Source organism: Ceratotherium simum, chromosome 35, assembly GCF_057802395.1.
Source record: "Ceratotherium simum simum isolate JZ-2026a chromosome 35, ASM5780239v1, whole genome shotgun sequence".
Lineage (NCBI taxonomy): Eukaryota > Metazoa > Chordata > Mammalia > Perissodactyla > Rhinocerotidae > Ceratotherium > Ceratotherium simum.
This window is the reverse complement of record NC_141934.1, coordinates 3,606,953-3,626,292: the sequence shown is the minus strand read 5'-3', so window position 1 is coordinate 3,626,292 and position 19,340 is coordinate 3,606,953. Positions and strand designations below refer to the sequence as shown.

The window sequence follows — 19,340 nt, the reverse complement described above, 5'->3', positions numbered from 1 at the left end:
CCTCCACCGATGGGACAGCCCTCCCGCCTCTGCTGCACGCCACGGGCCAGGCCCGACGCTCTCAGGCTGGTCTCACGGCCGTTCTCGTGCCCCGGCTCGCCCCCTCGCCTTCAGGTTGCTGCCTCGAGGTGTCGGGGCGGGACGAGAACCTGCATCGGCGGTGAGGGAGGCCTGGGCGCGGCCCCCGGGAGGCTGTGGCGCGGGTCTGAGGTAAGGGCCTCCCGCCGCGGCGCCGCCGCCGCCCCTTCAGGCCGTCGCGGGGCGGGTTCCCGCCGCGACCTGGTCTCCCGCCCGCAGAATGGAGGCAGCCGCCGTGCCGGCCCACCGCGGGACTGCGGAGGAAGGTACGGGACGAGTTTCGGCGTCCCAAAGGCGGTAGCTGCACTGCCTTTATCTCTGAGAATTTATAATCCCGAGGGGCCGGGCTCGGAGTCTGGCCGCTGCCGCGCCGCGCGCCCACCCCAGGCCCCGGAGTCGGAGCCTGGGCTGAGCTGACGTGCTGGAGTGAAAGGTCAAGCGATCTCACGGCCTCCGTAGAGTTAACACTGCGAAATGCTGGGTCCCAGACCTCCGGCCCCTTTCAGCTCTGCGGGCTGCAGCGGACGTGCCCCTGTGCGCGCTTTAGACGGTCGCTGGGATGGAAGGAGTGAGGCGGTGCTCGCCGATCCAGAGGGTGCTGCCCCCTCGGGAGCCAAAGGAGGTCCTCTTTTCAGCCCAACTGAGAACTAGGACAGTGAGACCAGCCTGACTGTGGGGGCAGCGTGGTGCGGGAACAAGTCGGTCCCAATCTGGTTTAGCCACTTGCAAACCTTGTGAGCCCAGGAGAGTGATTCAGACACTCTGGCCTTCTGTTGCTGTATCCGTAGATAGGAATACTACTACCCTGCAGGGTTCTTTAGAAGTAAGATAAGATAAGCACAAAGGGAGCTAAAAGTAGGTGCTGTAGAGCCAAATACTTGAGATATTTTATATAAGCCACTACCTCACAAGCTTTGGTCATTGTTTTGATAAACGTTAACTGACAGTTTCTAGCATGTGATGGAGCTCCCTTTTCGAGAATGCAGACTTTGAAGGCTTTTTGTACACAAGGCTCTGAGATGAGGGCACAGACAGACCAACAAGAGCTGGTACCTTTTCTCCATGACTTAAGGTAGAGACAAACTTGGAAATACAGCAGGTTTAAATAATTTGATATGGCAATGTATACAGTATGCTGTGGAGCTCAGAGGAGGGGGTGATTGCTGGCCACTGAAAGGAAAGAAAAATCTCGTTTAAGGCCTCATGGAAGAGGCCTCAGTGCCAACTCAAAATTCCTCAAAGGGAACTTGAGCCCCCTTTTCAGGCCTGCTCTCATCTTCTCTATGGTATTTCCTGTTTTAGTTAATGGCCTCCCTGCCCACTCATTTGCCAAGGCTTTGGGAGTCATCCCCAACTCCTCCATGTTCTTTCTTTCCGCCATACAATCATGCATCAAGGTCTACTAAATTTATCTCCTGAATTTTGTTAAAATCCTTCCCCATCCCACGCATGCCTGCAATCATGTCATCCTTTGCGGGACTTGTTGCCAGTCGTCTAACTTCTCTCTCTACTTCCAATGTCTATCCTTAGTTGTCTTTCTAACACTATTAACTTACCATCCTTGTACCTTCTCATTCAATGTCTCCCTGCCTGGAATGACCTTCCAATTTCTGTTTTGTGAATTCCTCCTTCTACTCCAAGACAGCTCAAATATCACTCCTCTGTAAACTCCTCTCCACTTGCCCTAAGAAAAGTTAGACTCTACTAACCCTTGATGGATACCTCTGTTTGAGCATTTATCAAACACTATTGTGTAATTATTTCTGAGCTCTGGGCAGGAACTGGGTCTGATCTACTTTTGTATCTACAGGGCTTTGGCACTCAATAAATGACTGTTTAAGGAATTAATTCTGATGGAATCGAGGACAGATTCATTAAGGTGGTGACATTTGAGCTGGACCTTGAAGCAAAAGCAGAAACTATTATTACTAGTTAAATTGCTTAATCCATCTTTCCCTATTGTTTAGTGACAGGTCATTCACACCAGGTCATTATAAACAAGGGTTTCACAAATATGAAACACTAACTTGAGAAGGATAAAAATAAGTTGTAGTAAAATTTTTATATTTGCCCAATTTATTTCTCATTCTAAATAATAAGACACTTCACTAGATCTTTCTGTAATTAGATAATCATTAAAAAAGACTCTAAGCTCTGCCCCAGTTTCTTTTTGGAATATCCAGCCAAACCTTGAAGGTTTTAACTGCATGCAAATATACTAGAGTGAGGGACTCCTCCTTGTTTTAAACACCAACTGTTTCTGTGACAACATGGTGTGGTTTGTGGATATATAATCATTTGGTAGTGAATAAAAATATGAACAGGAAGGATGGAATATGCCATAACCTCAATATGGTGGTTACCTCTGGAGAAGGAGGTAGGGGAATGGGATAGAGGAAGGGGATCATCTGCTGATATATAATGTTTTAATTCTTTTTTAAAAAAGATTGGAGGCATATGATATTAACATTTTGAAAATCTAGGTGTTTATTATTATGCTTTTATTTATGTTTGAAATATTTTATTAAAAATTATTTTATAGACAAAAGAGCCTTAGACCAAGAGTCAGGAAATCTTCAGTTTAGTCTGGGATCTACCATTACCTTGGTTTCCCTTTTGTAAGAAAGGCGGGGGAGTGGAGGCTGGGAAGACAGTCTATAGAAATGATCTAAGCTTTTCTTAATTCTAATAAAATGTGATTCTAATAATCTATTCATATATAAATTCCTCTGTTTACATGCTTATTTGTGACAAAAGAGTTTCATTATAGAGGCTGGTTTTATAGAAAGAGCTCATTTGTTAAAAAGGTATTAGTGTCTGTTTTTAGATGGTACTTTTAAATTCACAATGTGTGTTAATTTTAATCCTTAGGCAAGGTTTTTAAGGTACCATAGGCTCTGCTTATCAACATTTGAAGGACTAAAATTTTATGATCGTCACCGATGAGCAGTCCTTGCAAGGGCCATGACACGGAGCTCCCACCTCTCTTCTTTTCTCCTAGGAGCCAGAGGGGCTGCTTAGGCCCTCATTTAGCACTTTATAGCATGCAAAAGCTTTTGCCTCTTTTTGTCCCATTTGATTCTCCCCATAATACTGTGAACTATGGGGCAAGAGTTGTTGGTATTTGTCAGATTTCCAAGTTAAACATAACACTTAGTGGAAATGAAAATACATTAGCCAATATTTCACTTATAGTCAAGGAGGAAAAGATCTGAGGTGACCTGATTGCTAAGCAACTTTCTAAAGGCCCAATTTCTGGGTTAATTTGTCCCTACATGGTGTTCCTTAGCTCAGAAATCACAGTTCTTTCTTTGCTACGGTTTATTTTACCGTTGTTATTCTTATGTAGACTTTGGTACAGAGCACCCAAGCTGACTGCAAATTGATTTTGTAGCGGAGCAGGGCCAGCCCACCCAAAATGGTGACATGTGAAGTTTCTTTGTGTCCATTTTAGCAGCCTGAACTTTTTGTCCCTTGTTTTTGCTTTGGGTCCCTTGCTTCTCCCCTCATGACTAGCCCTGCCCAACCCTGCAAGCCCTTCTTTACCCCCAGCAAACTTTTATAATCTGTCTTAATGCTAGCTGACCAACACTAAAGGGTACCGATCAACTCCGTTTTAGTAAGGGACTCTTAAAGATCCTACAGAAGGAACCTCTGATGGTGAAAGTGTCAGGCATGAGGAGAGTCCCTGAGAGAAATATTTAGATCAGGAGACCACACCCCTCAGATAACATCATTCAATACCTTCATTTTTTTCTGGAGTATAGCCTATCTGATGCATCTTATACATTCCTATTGCTACTTATACATTCCTTGTATAGGCTTTCATCATCTCCTAGATTACTTCAACCAATGCATATTCAATCTTCCTGCCACCCACCTTCTAATTCTCCCTCTGCCTTGGTTCCCAGGGAGAGCTGTTCTTCAGTAGCTCTCCATTCATTTAGGCCAAAGTCCAAGATGCCGTGCCATCAAGTCATGCTATAACTCTTCCCTGCCCCATACTTTGGGCTCCAGCATTGTCAACTGCTTCTAGTCACACACACACTCCACGCTATTTCATGCCTCTGCCTTTGCTCAGCTCCTTCTTCAGCTAGATGATTCTTACCCAAACCTTAAGATTCAATTCAAGTGTCTCCTCTTCAGTACAGCCTTTCCTGGCTCCTTCAGACTTAAGTTCCCACTTCTGTGTTGCCATAATATTGAATCTGTTAAACTTCTTGAGGATATGACATGTCTTTGAATCTACGGTGCTTTGCATATGAATGGTGCTCGATAAATATTGTTGAACCAAATTAAACACCATATCAGTATTTATAAACGTTTATATAGTCATTTACTGGGTCCTTTTTACATGTATTAACTCAGTAGAAGCTTATTTAGCCTGCTTTTTAAAAAGACCACCCTTGGCTGTGGCAGATTCATAATCCTCTCCTTTCAATAAGACTCTCAGCTGTGTTTGCTCCCTGGTCATCTAGGACACAGGTAGTCCAAGTCCTTGAGTGACTCCAACAACAGTAGATTTTGGGGGAGGGAGCCCACCCTCAGGGGCTACTTCCTATAGCAGAGCTGTGTTTACTGGGAAGTTTCTGGTTCAATATGTCATGGTTCATCCCTCTCTGATTAGCCTCCTGGTCCATATTCCCTTGTATTAGGAATTTGGTGGCATCCTTGGCTATAAAATTCTTGAGCTATAGATAATACGTATCAGACTCCATTTTCAGAAATATCCTAGCTTTAGGTAACAGACAGCTGCCTACTTATATTTTGAGAAACAGTACAGTGTAACAGAAAGAACATTGAATTGGGTATATAAATAGGTTCTAATCCTGGTTTTGCTAGTAGGTAATTGCAGCTGTAGGTAAATTACTTATACCTCTTCCTAATCTCTAAAGTTAAAGGTATTGGACTAATTCTCATAAATCCTATGATTGCTAGAGTTTGGCATCTCTTAAGTGTTGTAACAACTGTTTTCACTGAGACCTTTTTTTTAATCTGGACGGCAGGGCAAGTAGAGCACGTGCTGCCTAACGCTTAGAGGACAACTCCTTGGATATTAGTGCCTTGAGGCCAGGACTGGGCCACACTTGTGCTGGAGTTCCACATTACTGTGGGAACTGCACTGGACTAGGAATCCAAGGACTTGGGGTTCAGCCCAGGTTCTATCCCTTTTTTTTTTTTTTTTTTTAAAGATTTTATTTATTTTATTTTTTCCCCCCAAAGCCCCAGTAGATAGTTGTATGCCATAGCTGCACATCCTTCTAGTTGCTGTACGTGGGACTCGGCCTCAGGATGGCCGGAGAAGTGGCGCCTCGATGCGCACCCGGGATCCGAACCCGGGCCACCAGCATTGCAGCGCGCGCACTTAACCACCAAGCCACAGGGCCGGCCCTGTTCTATCCCTTTTAAGCCATATAACCATAGACAAGTCATGACCTTTCTGGATCTCAGTTTTTTCATCTATAAATGAGGATAATAAGACCCATTTTACTTTCTTTGATTTGAAAGAATCAAATAAGCTAAGTTGAAATATCTTAAAAATCTATAAGTGTTATCTCTATAAGATATTTTTAATCGAGGAAAAGGTATTTAGACTTAATATTCCCATGGGATGTCATAAATATACCATATACATTGTTAATGTACTTATCTTTGCGGTGTTTTTCCAGTGGTAATAATGCCTTTGCATCGAATCATTTATATTCTTTCCACCAGTTCTTCTGGTGATAAATAGCACATATTTGAAAGATGAGCAATTTTGAAGAAGGCTGCAGTCTGAGGCCATGAAATAAAGCGAAGCTGACTCGCCTAAGCTGAAATCTAGTTCATGACTCATCACTAGTTTGTCTAATCATTTGGGCTAGCAAACTAAGCACAGGCTTGTGTATCATCATTAGGAATGTAAAATCTCGGGTTGAATTGTTGGGACCCAAATTTCATGAAGTATCAATGTGGTGAATAAACCTTACTCTCTTTCTCCTTCTTCCCCTAAAACAATTGCATAAATATGCAACAGGCTTAGCAGCAATACGTGTGGCGTTTAGGGGAATTCAATTGTCTGTAGGCTCAATGGGAGTCAACAGTGTGTTGTGGCTGCCACAAAAGCTGATATAGTCTTAGGTTGCATTATGAGAGGTCTAGTGTCCAGAACACAAGGGAGGTGACTGCCTCTTTCTGTTCTATGCTGACCAGAGCACACCTGAAATTTATCTAGCTCTGGGCTAGATATGAAGCATATAGATCATCTTGAATACATCCAGACAAGAAAGAGAGAACATTTAACAACATATAGTTGAAGGCACTGGGAAGATTTATCCAGCAAAACAAAACAAACAAACTCAGGAAGGATATTGTCACTTTATTCCGATATCTGAAGGGGGCCATGTAAAAGAAGTTTATATTTGTTCCATATGGCTCTAAGGAGAGGAGCTGGAGTCAATGGATAGAAACTCAGGGAGACATATTTCAGCCAAAAGCAGTTATTTCCAGCAGGTGAGCCAAAGACGAAATATGCCGCCCCTGCAGGCAGTGAGTTCCCAGTCATTCCGAGTGTTCAAGTACAGTCCAAATGACCACTTGGTGGGAGTATTGTAGAAGAAAGTCAATCATCAGGTGGGTAGTTGAACCAGATAGTTCATGATTTGTGTATATTGCTTTAACATGAACCAAAAATCACTTAGGGATATCAAATCTAAAGAACCATAAATAGACCATAGAACAATACAAGATAGACATTTTGGTATCGGAAGAAGTGAACTTCAAGCGGTGTGATCTTGCTGAAGAGCCAGGTGACAGGAAGATTTTATTATTATTAATATTACTATTGGTAGTAGTGTGTTTGTTTGGTTTGGTTGGTTTTAAAGGAAAAGAACCACTTTTATTGCTAGTGTGTGTGGCCCTAGATTGTGGGACCTAATGGTGACAAGTTCTGGTCCCAGAATCAGGATGAAACAACTATCTTGTGGTTGTAAAGAGTAATTTCAACTTGGAAGTGATTGTATCTGGGGCTTAATTAGAGAAAAAAACACTGTCTGGGGATTAAGAGACTGAGCAGGTACCTAGCTGTACACGGCCCAAGGAGGACACAAATATATGGAAAGAATTAGATATTTGTTAAGCCAGGCTATACAGACTTGTGTCCTGTACTTTACCATCTGTAGATAACTGGCATCCCGAAATCCTTAACACTGAAGCAAAGCAGCTTTTGCGCTCTGAGAGGCCGTACTGTGTGCTACTGACCCGTTGTGGAGGGCTTGCAGTATTGTAATAACACACCAGCTTCTCTGGCCCACCAACAACCTTACCACTGGCAAGTGCTGCCCTTAGTCCTCAACCTTGCTGCTAGGCCTGCCTGAATTAATGCCCCAAATCAAATAATTAGTCTGCCATGCTTGGGGCATTAAGCTTTCTTGCACTCCAGTTCAGTACAGTCATACACCAGCATAACAACGTTTCAGTCAGTGATGGACCACGTGTACAACGGTTGTCCCATAAGATTAGTACCATATAGCCTAGATTCATAGTATGCTATACCATCTAGGTTGTGTAAGTGCACTCTATGTTGTTCGCACAACAATGAAATTGCCTGATGCATTTCTCAGAACATATCCCCGTCGTTAAGCAACGCATGATTATAATTGAAGCTGTGTTTTGTTTCCTTAAACCCAGGTCTCTGACATCCCACTGCACCATCCCCTTTTAAACTTAGCACTGCCAAAGACTTGAATCTGGATTTTGAGTCTCACTGTAGTCATTGGGCCCTGCTAGCTCCTGCCAGACTCTAATGCAGACTACTTCCTGGACGGCCACTGCTAAATCCCAGGGCCCCAGAGCCTCACCTTTGGGTCTCTGTGGGTGCTGCAGTATAGGCTTCCATTCTCTAAGAACCAGGCCCCCCTTCACCATCAGAAGCCTTTCTTACAGTCCCACTTTTATCCCTGATTAAGGGAGTTGGTCTGACCAAGGCATCTACACCTGAGAAGCCAAAACTGACATTGGCCTGTGTCCAGAGCAATCCATAAAAGGCCGTCTTCCATACTCATCCTCTGCAGCCACTAGCCAACAAGAGCTTCCTGAACCTGGTACCACACATTCCAGGTGATGCTTCTGGGCTCCCCAACCCAATCTCTCTTAACTTATCTGGGTACTTTTCCTGTCTGGACTCTGAAGAGTTAGTTTCAGCAGTCCATAGCAGGCTGCAAAGCTTGTCTCAAGGATATTACAGCCATTTAATATTTGTTCTCTTCATTGGTTAGTTTTATAAACATGTGTTGAATGTGCCAGACACTGTGCCAGGCACTGGGGTCAAACATGAATAACTCATGTGGTGCTTGTTCTCATAATCATAATCATAGTTGCACCTGTTACTTGAGCACCTGCTCTGTGCCAGGCACTGTGCTAGGCCTGTAAGTGACAGGCTAGTAGGGGACAGGAGTTGTGTTGTGAGGGGGTAGGAGGAAAAGCTGGGTAGTTTTTATTACATACATAAGGCTCCAGACACAGCACTTGGTTAGTGCTTAATAAACAGTAGCTGTGTTTACAATGTTAGATGATAACATTGTGCCACACAGGTCTAGAGGTGGGAGAACACACATCTGAGCCAGAAGGATGTGTGGAGGACACAGGAAGCCAATCCAAGAAGAAGAAGCAAGACTGTAAGCAGGAAAAGATGGCCATGGCAGAGTAGCCAGTCTGTTTGGAACACCAGAGTAGATAAAGGGTTGCACTGCACCAGCATATGGGAAGATATCTAGAGAGTTCTGGAGACATGTGTGTTAAAGAAAGACTGTAATCATGAAAGCCTTTACCATATTCACAGGAGAAAATGATTGCGTGAAGTTGTAAAAACCGGAAGGCTAAGACAAGCCTGAAAATTATCCAATTAAGGGAAGGAAGATTGCAGACTGCTTAGTCACCTGAAGAGAGAGAGTAGACCTTACAAAATGAGAGGAGATGATTACATCACTTAAGTGAGCATTGATCAACGGGTTTGGCAGAGCAAGTGAAAATGTTTTTGTCTTAAATAATTCAAGCCTGCAGTCTTCCAAACCAGTTTAAGATAGTATAAGCGTCTGCTATATATAAATGTGTATGGTGTTCCAGTGGTGAATGAGTAGAATTTAAAGGAGGAATAAGTAAAACTTACTGTCTGTATTCAACTGAGAGTCCATGAGTAAAGCCCCTGATGGTAAATACACGATAGCCTTCAGCTGAACACGTTATAGAAGCGAAGAAGATACTATTTGCTTGTCGACCTGGATTATACTTACACCATGTAATAATATTATAATCAGAGGGAGTCAGGCCTGATGATTTAAAAACATTTTTATTTCTAACATTTTATATTTCTATAAGGTAGACTTAACTCAAGATCTATGACAAATTTTCATGGCTGGTTGTTCATATTTTCCTAAATTAATTGATTACAGAAATTGGTGGGGAAACAAATGAAATTAAAAGAGTATTCAAGTTATGGCCATATGAGATAGGGTTATATAGTAGTGATATTGTTTAATAACTTTCCCATTCATTGGAAAGCAGTGTTCTTATTTTATAAGCAGCAGCATGGCATAGTACCAAAATCATAAGTTTTTAAAGTCCTAGCTCTCTATGTATTAGTTTTATAACCCTGAGCAAGTTACTTAACTTTTCTGGACCTTCTTTTACTCTCCTTTAACATAAGACGATAGTGCTTGTGTGGACCTCAAGGATTACATGAAAGGCAGATCTGTGAAACAAGGCCCTGCTCTCTGTACGGGCACCCCTTCCCTGCGGTGATGTTGCCATTCCTCAGAATATTTGGAAAGCCTCTCTCAAAGTTGCCTACAGTCGTGACACAAGCTCTGGAATAACCTGAGGGTTGGTGCTCAAAAAAGTCTCTCTCTTTTTTTTGAGGGTAGATTTTATTTTTGAAAAAAATAATAGGAAACATTAACTCAGGGCTAAGTTAATGGATGATCAGTTTAGAGATGTTAGCAAATAAAGTGTGCCAGTAAAGTTTGGAGTGTAGATTGACCCTGAAAGCAACTCCAACAGAGAAGTTCCAGAAGAATGCTGAGCAAAAGTAGCATTTTGTGGAGCACTTTTGGGTATATAGGTTCTTGCATGTTCAGACTCCTGCTTTGTTATATTATAGTCATAGTCAATTCTGTGGAAAGGATGATGCACAAGAGAGTAGATAATAGAGACTGGTGGAAAATGAGGAGAAAATAAAACCATAGAGAATACATAGAGACCATCCTACTGGCACAGAGCCTAATTAAAATATTTTAGGGCCGGCCCCGTGGCTTAGCGGTCAAGTGCGCGCGCTCCGCTGCTGGCGGCCCGGGTTCTGATCCCAGGCACTCACCGACGCACCGCTTCTCCGGCCATGCTGAGGCCGCGTCCCACATACAGCAACTAGAAGGATGTGCCGCTATGACAGACAACTATCTACTGGGGCTTTGGGGGGAAAAAATTTTTTTAAAAATTAAAAAATAAAATTAAAATATTTTAAAATTCTTCCTTTATATACAGCTCAAGCCTGGGTGCTAACAGTTTAAAAAGTCTCGTCTCTGAATCTTGCTATGTTAAGGCCTATTACATTCTCCCAGAGCAGAGCAGTCCTACTTTGTCTTCAACTCAAGATACCTTCAAGTGAATTTATCTTCCTCTTACTAAAATCCTTGTCTCAGTTTCCCAGACTTAAAAACTAAGTTTGATTCTTTTTCTTGCATTAAACCTGTTATTATCATTTCTGCTTTAGAAATGTCTTGCATCCGGCCCCTTTTCCAGTCTTACTGCATCCACCATCATCACCGTCCTCACTGGATCTTACCTGATCACTGTATTAGCTGGCAGGCTGTTATTAGTTTAGAAGCGAATTTCTCTGATTTCAGTGTTTTTGTCTTCTGATAGAGCCTTTTTAGATTAACACTTTTAGATTAATTTTCCTAAAATAACCCTCCCGTCTTGTATATATATTTGTTAGAATACCTAACATACTGATGTATAAGTAGCTGTCTATGAGATACTCATTTTTTTTTTAATTTTTATTTATTTATTTTTCCCCCCAAAGCTCTAGTAGATAGTTGTATGTCACAGCTGCACATCCTTCTAGTTGCTGTATGTGGGACGTGGCCTCAGCATGGCCAGAGAAGCGGTGCATCGGTGCGCGCCCGGGATCCGAACCCCGGCCGCCAGCAGTGGAGAGCGCACACTTAACTGCTAAGCCACGGGGCCGGCCCGAGATACTCATTTTTGTACCTGTCTCTTTGGTTGGGTTTTGAGATCTTTGAAAGCAGGAACTATCTTATTTATCTGTGCCAATAGTGCTTAATATAGGGCCTTGCATATAGCTGTGTAGCCCTGAGCAAGTTAATTGCACTGTGCCTCAATTTTCCTCTTCTGTAAAATAGGGATAATAGTATCTATCTGAAAGGATTGCTGTGTTAAAAGAGTATGTATGTGTGTATATCAAAATATAGCTTTTGTATATGATAGCTTTTGTGTTATTAGAGCACTCAAAAAAGTTCCTCCTTTCTTATTCTAGGCAAACTTCTTTTTTCCTGACTTTCGAGGGTCTCTGTTTTCTGGCCCACCGTCCCTCCAGGTTAGTTCCACTGTTCCCCAACATAATCTTCCATTCCCATTAGGCCAGGCTCCTGTTTGTCCAACAAATACTCTGTACTTCTTTCTGTGCTCTTCCCACCCTGGAGCATCCTGTCCTTTTCACTGTGCTCTCACAAACCCCACCCTTCCTTTAAGATCCTCAGGAAGTCTCTTCTCCTCTGTGAGGTCTTAACCAACAGTTCCACCTTACACCTCCCCTTCTCTTATATGAGCTCCTCTGGCATGTAGAGTTGATATCTCACTTTAGGTACTTAATAGTTTCTTGTGTTTATTTTGTCTCTCCAAAAAGAATGTAAGCTCCCAGAAGACAGGGACCATGTTGTATTTCTTTCATACTGTCTACTGTACATGGCATAGTTCTGGGTTTGTATTCATTCACTTAATAAGCTTTCTTGATGCAAATTTAATGTACTGTAGTAGGCAATGGGATACAATAATTCATAAGAGGCATCTCTATTCTAATGGGGAGTTAGAGATAAATATTCAGGATTTCATATGGTCACTGCTATGGAAGATTTTAGAGCAGATGATTAATGTGTTCAGATCTATTAATTAGATAAATCATGGAGCAGAGGATGAGAGGGTAAGTGACTGGAAGTAAGGGCTTCCAGTCTGCAGCATTAGCTGAGACATGACAAAGGCCTGAACTAAGGCACTGGAAATAGAAAGGGTGAATTCAGGAGATACTGTGGAAATAAAAATCAAAGGGATTTATGACCACTCAAATACAGAATATGGAGTACAGAAGATAGGGACATTCAAGATGACCCAAGCTTCTTGCTTGAACATTGACTTAATGGTGAAGCCATTTAGGAAATAGGAGCCATGGGTGAAAAAGCAAATTTGGAGATTTAGATGCTCATGGAACCTCCAAAGAGAGATCCCTGTGAACAGTTGGAAATTCAGGTCTGGAGCCTAAGGATTGGAATTTGGACTAGAGAGAGCAAAAGTTGAAAATCTAAGCAAATAGTGGTTGTTGAATTCATAGGAGTGGAAGAGATCACCCAGAAACCAGATGCAGAAAGCTGAGAGATAGAAATGTTCAGAGGAGATGCAGAAATGAGCAGGCCCCCAAGATCAGAGTGCCGGGCAGCAGTTAATGCTGCAGTGGAGTCAATTCACAAGTGTGTATTGAATTCAGAGTTTGGGAGATTCTTGAAATGGGCTAAGCTAGTCTCTAGAAGGAATTTAATATATAGTGGCTGAAATGAATTGAATAGAGGGCAGGAAGGGCCAACTGTGAGGATAAACTGAATATGCTCAGACTGACAGGAAGGAGAAAGAACAGTTCATTGTTTGAGGATAAGACAGAGCTTTTTTAAAAATGAAGGTCTTTTGAACGTTTTTTGGTGAAAAAAGGGGAAGGAGCCAGAAGAGAGGGAGAAGGCAGTGTGTGCTATGTGCTAGGTGGTCTACTAACCCCTTTGCACATTCTTTCATTCTGTTCTCATAATCGTCTTGAAGTGGGGTCTCATGTCCACTTGACATATGAGGCTCAGCATGGTTAATCATCTTGCCCACAGGGGCGAAGATTTGTTTGACTACAAAGACCAAACTCTTTCCACCACTTGGTACTCTTTCCAGGCCCTTACTCACCTCTTTATAATTTGTTGATCCAGATATAGAAGGGGATGGGAAGCAATGGGGTCAAGATCACTGTGTAGAGACTACCTGGGGAGCAGTAGGGACACCCTCTCCATGACAGGAGGCAGCATGTGAGGAAGAACCTGCACAGAGTAAGAGCTGGAGATGGACACACAGGAGCTGAGGGAACGTACGGAGCCTTGGTCGGTCATCTCCTAAGAGGGAGGAGCAGGGAAGGGTAGCCTGAGGAGGTCAAAAAATGCTTACTGAATGATTGACACTTAGAAATCATAGCTGAATAGCAGTCTTTAAAATACTGTGGTAAAAGAAGGGTAACTTAGTTAAAATATTTCAAAGATTTCTTTTTTTTTATCATACCTGAAACTGCTTTCACTTTCTTGGGATTTAAAAGAAGAAGGAGAAGGCAAAAAGGAGCCAAGTTAAAAAAAAAAAAAAAGAGCATCTAAAAAGGTGTAGGAGGAATTGGGGGTCAATATATTGTAGAAAAACAATGTGAAAGTATTTTTATATTTATATAAATTTAAGTACCATTCCCTAAAGAATAAGGGAAAAAGTATCCAAGAACTCCAGGTTCGGGGCTGGCCCTGTGCCGTAGTGGTTAAGTGCACGTGCTCCTCTGTTGGTGGCCCGGGTTTGGATGCTGGGCGCGCACCAACGCACCGCTTGTCAGGCCATGCTGTGGCGGCGTCCCACATGAAGTAGAGGAAGATGGGCACAGATGTTAGCCCAGGGCCAGTCTTCCTCAGCAAAAAGAGGAGGATTGGCATGGATGTTAGCTCAGGGCTGGTCTTCCTCACACACACACGAAAAAACATGGTGCAGAGAACCCGAGGCCTTCTGATACAGCAGAGAGAGCACTGAACCCTGGAGTGAAGAAACTGGCCTCGAATCCTGGCTCTGTCACTAGGCGAGTCCCATCATCTCACTAGGTCTGTTTTCTCAGCTGCAAAATCTGGGGTTGATCTGTGATATCTGAAGTGCCTTTGAGCTCAGAATATCTGTGCTGGTATTTGGATATGGTACAACTTAGTGGTGAGGAGCACAGACTCTGGAGTCAGAATGCTTAAATCTCAGCATTTCACACCCAAGCTGTGTGACTGTGGGCAAGTTATTAGCCTCTCTGGGCCTCAGTTTCCTCATCTGTAAACTAGGGATACTAATAGTAAGTACCCTACTGGTAGTTATGAAGATTCAATGAAAAAATCGATAACAAGTGCCTGACAACAGTAAGTACTAGATAAATATAAGCTATTTTATTTATAGATTATAGATGCTATTACTCTGATACTCTTTTGCCACTGCTGAGAGCACACAACTCTGCACCTACATCTAGTTGCACGGAACAGAAGGTAAATGGAATTAACCAGTTTGAGTTTGCCAGATTCCCCTTTTGGGAAAGGAATGAAAAGAATCTTCAAAGATCTGAGTGGTCAGGACCTCTGGGTTATGATTCAGCCACAGTAAACTGTCAGATTTTCCCACAGCTCAGTGGAAAGTCACTGAAGACTCATGAAGTCACCGTGAAAACAGTGCCACCCCTCCTTTCGTGTTTCTCTGCTAAGATGCACCGCCAACTCCGGAGGTCTGACTCTGTTGGTGTCCCAGCAGGGAGAGGATCTAAGCAGGCTTTGTAGATTTACTATCCAAAGTACTAAGTGTCTGCAATTGTTTCTGCTGTACCAATGATACCACAAGACTCAAGCCTGTGAGAGTTTGTTGTCAACCGAACTGTGGGGCATCAAAGAAGAAAAGTTTGGGGACTGGATTGTTTTTCTAGGCAGGAATAACGATGTGGTAACTGTCACAAGTTATTTCAGAATTCAGAATCTCATGTCTCCATCCCTTATGCTGTTCCCTACCTTTCTTTTTGGGTAAAGTTAAGATTATGGACGCCACCTCGAAAGTGGATACAGTATGCTCTTTGACATCCGTCTTAGCAGTATCTTTTTTTTTCTTTTTTGTGAGGAAGATCAATGAGCTCTGACCTAACATCCTCCTCCTCTTGCTGAGGAAGACTGGCCCTGGGCTAACATCCATGCCCACCTTCCTCCACTTTATATGGGACGCCACCACAGCTTGGCCTGACAAGCGGTGCGTCGGTGTGCACCCGGGATCTGAACCTGGGATGCCAGCAGCGGAGTGCGCGCACTTAACCGCTACGCCACGGGGCCGGCCCCAGCGGTATCTTTCTAAATATGTCTCTCAGGCAAGGGAAACGAAAGAAAAAATAAACAAAAGGGGTTACATCAAATTAAAAAGCTTCTGCACCGCAAAGGAAACCATCAACAAAACACAAAGACCACCTACCAATTGGGAGAAGATATTTGCAAAGCATATATCTGATGAGGGGTTAATAGCCAAAATATATAAAAAACTCATAAAAGTCAACAACAAAACAAACAACCAATCAAAAAATGGGCAGAGGATCTGAACAGACATTTTTCCAAAGAAGATATACAGATGGCCAACAGGCAAATGAAAAGATGTTCAGCATCACTAATTGTTAGGGAAATGCAAATCAAAACTACAATGAGGTATCACCTCACGCCCACCAGAATGGCTGTTACTAAAAAGACAAAAAATAGCAAGTATTGGAGAGGATATGGGGAAAAGGGAACCCTCCTACACTGCTGGTGGGAATGTAAATTGGTGCAGTCACTATGAAAAACAGTATGGAGATTCCTCAAAAAATTAGAAACAGAACTACCATTTGATTCAGCTACTCCACTTCTGGGTATTTATCCAAAGAACACAAAAACACTAATTCAAAAAGACATGCACCCCTGTGTTCACTGTGGCATTATTCACAATAGCCAAGATATGGAAATAACCTAAGTGCCCATCAACAGATGAATAGATAAAGAAGATGTATACACAATGGAATACTACTCAGCTTTAAAAAAGATGAAATCTTGCCATTTGCAACATGGATGGACCTTAGAATATTAGTCTAAGCAAAATAAGTCAGACAGAGAAAGACAAATATCATATGATTTCATTCATATGTATAAGATAAACAAACACATAGATAAGGAGAACAGATTGGTGGTTACCAGAGGGAAAGGCCAGGTAGATATAGTCTATACAGAAGGTGAAAAGTAATGATGTAAGCCTGAAATTTATATAAATTTATAAGCCAATGTTACCTCAATAAAAAAAAATTCAACATTGTCAATATCCAGACAAGTAGACACATATGTACATAGGATTGCATACCCTTATGACAAAAAAAAGTTTGAGAAATTAAAATATATAATAATAATAATCCACTCCATGGTACTTGAAATGCCATATGCTATACAACATTTTTTGGGTAAAGAAATTGAGGCCCGGAAACAGTAATTGACCTGCTCACGTTCATATAAGCACTCATTAACAGAAGTCAAGCCCAGAATGCCGACTTCTCTGAATCCTACTCCATACTGATTCTGTTAAGCTAGTCAACATCTTTTAAAATACATATTCCCAAAGGAGGTGTTAGGATGAGTGGAGGGAATGAGACCTCAATGAAGAAAGGATAGGGCTGAAGGAAGGTTAGAACCCAGGCAGGGAGAGGGCTCTGTGTAGGCAGAAGGCCCAGGGAAGCAGTGGGTACCTGCTGTGGCCAGGGAGCAGAGGTGCCACAGGGTGAGAAAAGGGCACAGAGTTGAGAGACCACCACCACACACTCGGCCTACTTGAAAATCTCACTGGCCAAACAGATAGAAGTGCCCCTCCAGATCTTATTATTTCTACAGCTGTGATTTAACTGCTGCTTATCTTTCCTCTAGGAGATTCCTTGGAATGAAACCATGGGAGATCAGGGTTTGGGAGAGTCTCATCAGAGCAGATGGGCCAGCAGCAGCCAGAAAGCTTGTTGCCTTTGGCCCAGAGCACCATCCTGGATCTGAATGTCTTGTGAGTAAACCCCAGCAGGCTCAGCCTTAGGCCCTAGTGCATTTGGCCTGCTTCTCTGAAGAAGGACCTCATGTACTCCCCACATCTTCCCTCCCCTCTTGGCTGATGTTGAAAATCACATTCTCAGAGAGCTCTTCAACTTAAAACCAGGTGCCCTTTAGCAGCCCCAGGAGGATGGCTTCTTAGGGCTTTTGGTCCCTTGGTGTATGTGGAAGTACTCTGCATGGAGGGTCAGGAGACCTCCATGGGTTCTGGTTCTTACCTAACCACTAATTTTCCTTGGGACCTCAGGCAAATTGTTCCTTCCTAGATGACCGTTTCCTCAGCTGAAAAGTTGTTTATAACAATAGCTGCCATTTATGAAATGTTCACTATTATGTACCAAACTTAATCTCATTGAATTTTTTCAGTAGTCCTATGAGATAGGTACTGTTGTTGTCTCATTTTACAGATAAGGAAACTGAGGCTTAGAAGTCTCATACCTTAACCACCCTATTTAAATTGCCAACCCCCAACCCTGGCCAACACTCCTTTCTCTGCTTTATTTTAGCCATAGCATTTATTACCACCTGAAATACTACATATTTTACTTTTTTGTTTGCTCTCTCCTATAAGACTGTAAGCTCCTTTAAGGAATGGATTTTGTCTTGTTGTTCATTTGCTGTGTCCTCAGGGCCTAGAATAGTGCCTGGTACACAGTAGGCTCTCAAATATTGGTTGAATGAAAAAATGAATGAGTGAATCTTGGTAGGAGTATAAATTGATATAGACTCTGGAGAAGTCAATTTAGCAATGTTAATGTTTAACATGGATTACCCTTTGACCCTGCAACACCAGAACTAGGAATTTATCCTGTAGATGACATATTCATAGTTGTGCCTGAAGGCATAAGGCAAGGATGTTACTGCAACACTGTTTGCTATAGAAAAAGACTAGAAACAATCAAAATGTTCATCAGTAAGGGAACTCACTAAGTAAATTATGATAGGTGCCCACAGTGGAATTCTATGCAGGAGCAAAAACGAATGAAGTAGATCTGCATGTGCTGATATGCAACAACGTGAGATATATTAGTAGGAGAAATAAAGCAGAGTCCAGAACAGAGTATCACTTCTTCCATTTGTATTAAAAGAAAAAGATATATGATTAAAATATACTTATTTATGCCTGGATTATCTCTAGAAGGAGAGACAGGAAAATAGTTGCCTCTGGGGAGGGGACCAGAGGTTCTGGGTTGGGATGGAGAATATATTCTTATAGTATACTCATTTAAGTTTTTTTTTTTAGCAGTTCTATTGAGATAAAATTCATATACCATACAATGCACCCATTTAAAGTGTACAATTCAGTGAGTTTTGCTATATTACATTATTAATTTTTTTCAGGCCGGCCCTGTGGCTTAGCGGTTAAGTGCACACACTCCACTGCTGGCAGCCCAGGTTCGGATCCCGGGCACGCACTGACGCGCCGCTTCTCCGGCCATGCTGAGGCCGCGTCCCACGTACAACAACTGGAAGGATGTGCAGCTATGACACACAACTATCTACTGGGGCTTTGGGGGGAAAAATAAATAAATAAATAAAAATCTTAAAATATACTTGTTTATGCCTGGATTATCTCTAGAAGGAGAGACAGGAAAATAGTTGCCTCTGGGGAGGGGACCAGAGGTTCTGGGTTGGAATGGAGAATATATTCTTATAGTATACTCATTTAAGTTTTTTTTTTTAGCAGTTTTATTGAGATAAAATTCATATACCATACAATGCACCCATTTAAAGTGTACAATTCAGGGGCTGGCCCCATGGCTTAGCAGTTAAGTGCACGCGCTCCGCTGCTGGCGGCCTGGGTTCGGATCCCGGGCACGCACCGACGCACCACTTCTCCGGCCATGCTGAGGCTGTGTCCCACATACAGCAACTAGAAGGATGTGCAGCTATGACATACAACTATCTACTGGGGCTTTGGGGGAAAAAATAAATAAATAAATAAAATTATAAAGTGTACAATTCAGTGAGTTTTGCTATGTTACATTATTAATTTTTAAAAATTTTGGTAAAATAGGGGCCAGCCTGGTGGTATAGTGGTTAGGTTCATGTGCTCCGCTTCGGTAGCCCAGGGTTTGCTGGTTTGGATCCTGGGCGCGGACCGGA

At 42.5% G+C, this 19,340-nt stretch overlaps 1 long non-coding RNA gene across 2 annotated transcripts; it reads left to right on the top strand.

Annotated features, from left to right (window-relative positions):
• Positions 1-11: 11 nt before the first annotated feature.
• LOC147912412 (uncharacterized) lies at positions 12-18,769 on the top strand. Of its 2 annotated transcripts, none has more exons than XR_015549920.1 (3): positions 12-210; positions 17,064-17,190; positions 18,576-18,769. It is a non-coding gene; the product is annotated as an uncharacterized LOC147912412 (long non-coding RNA). The 2 variants fall into 2 exon arrangements; XR_015549921.1 differs by lacking the exon at positions 12-210 and adding an exon at positions 221-344.
• Positions 18,770-19,340: the final 571 nt, after the last annotated feature.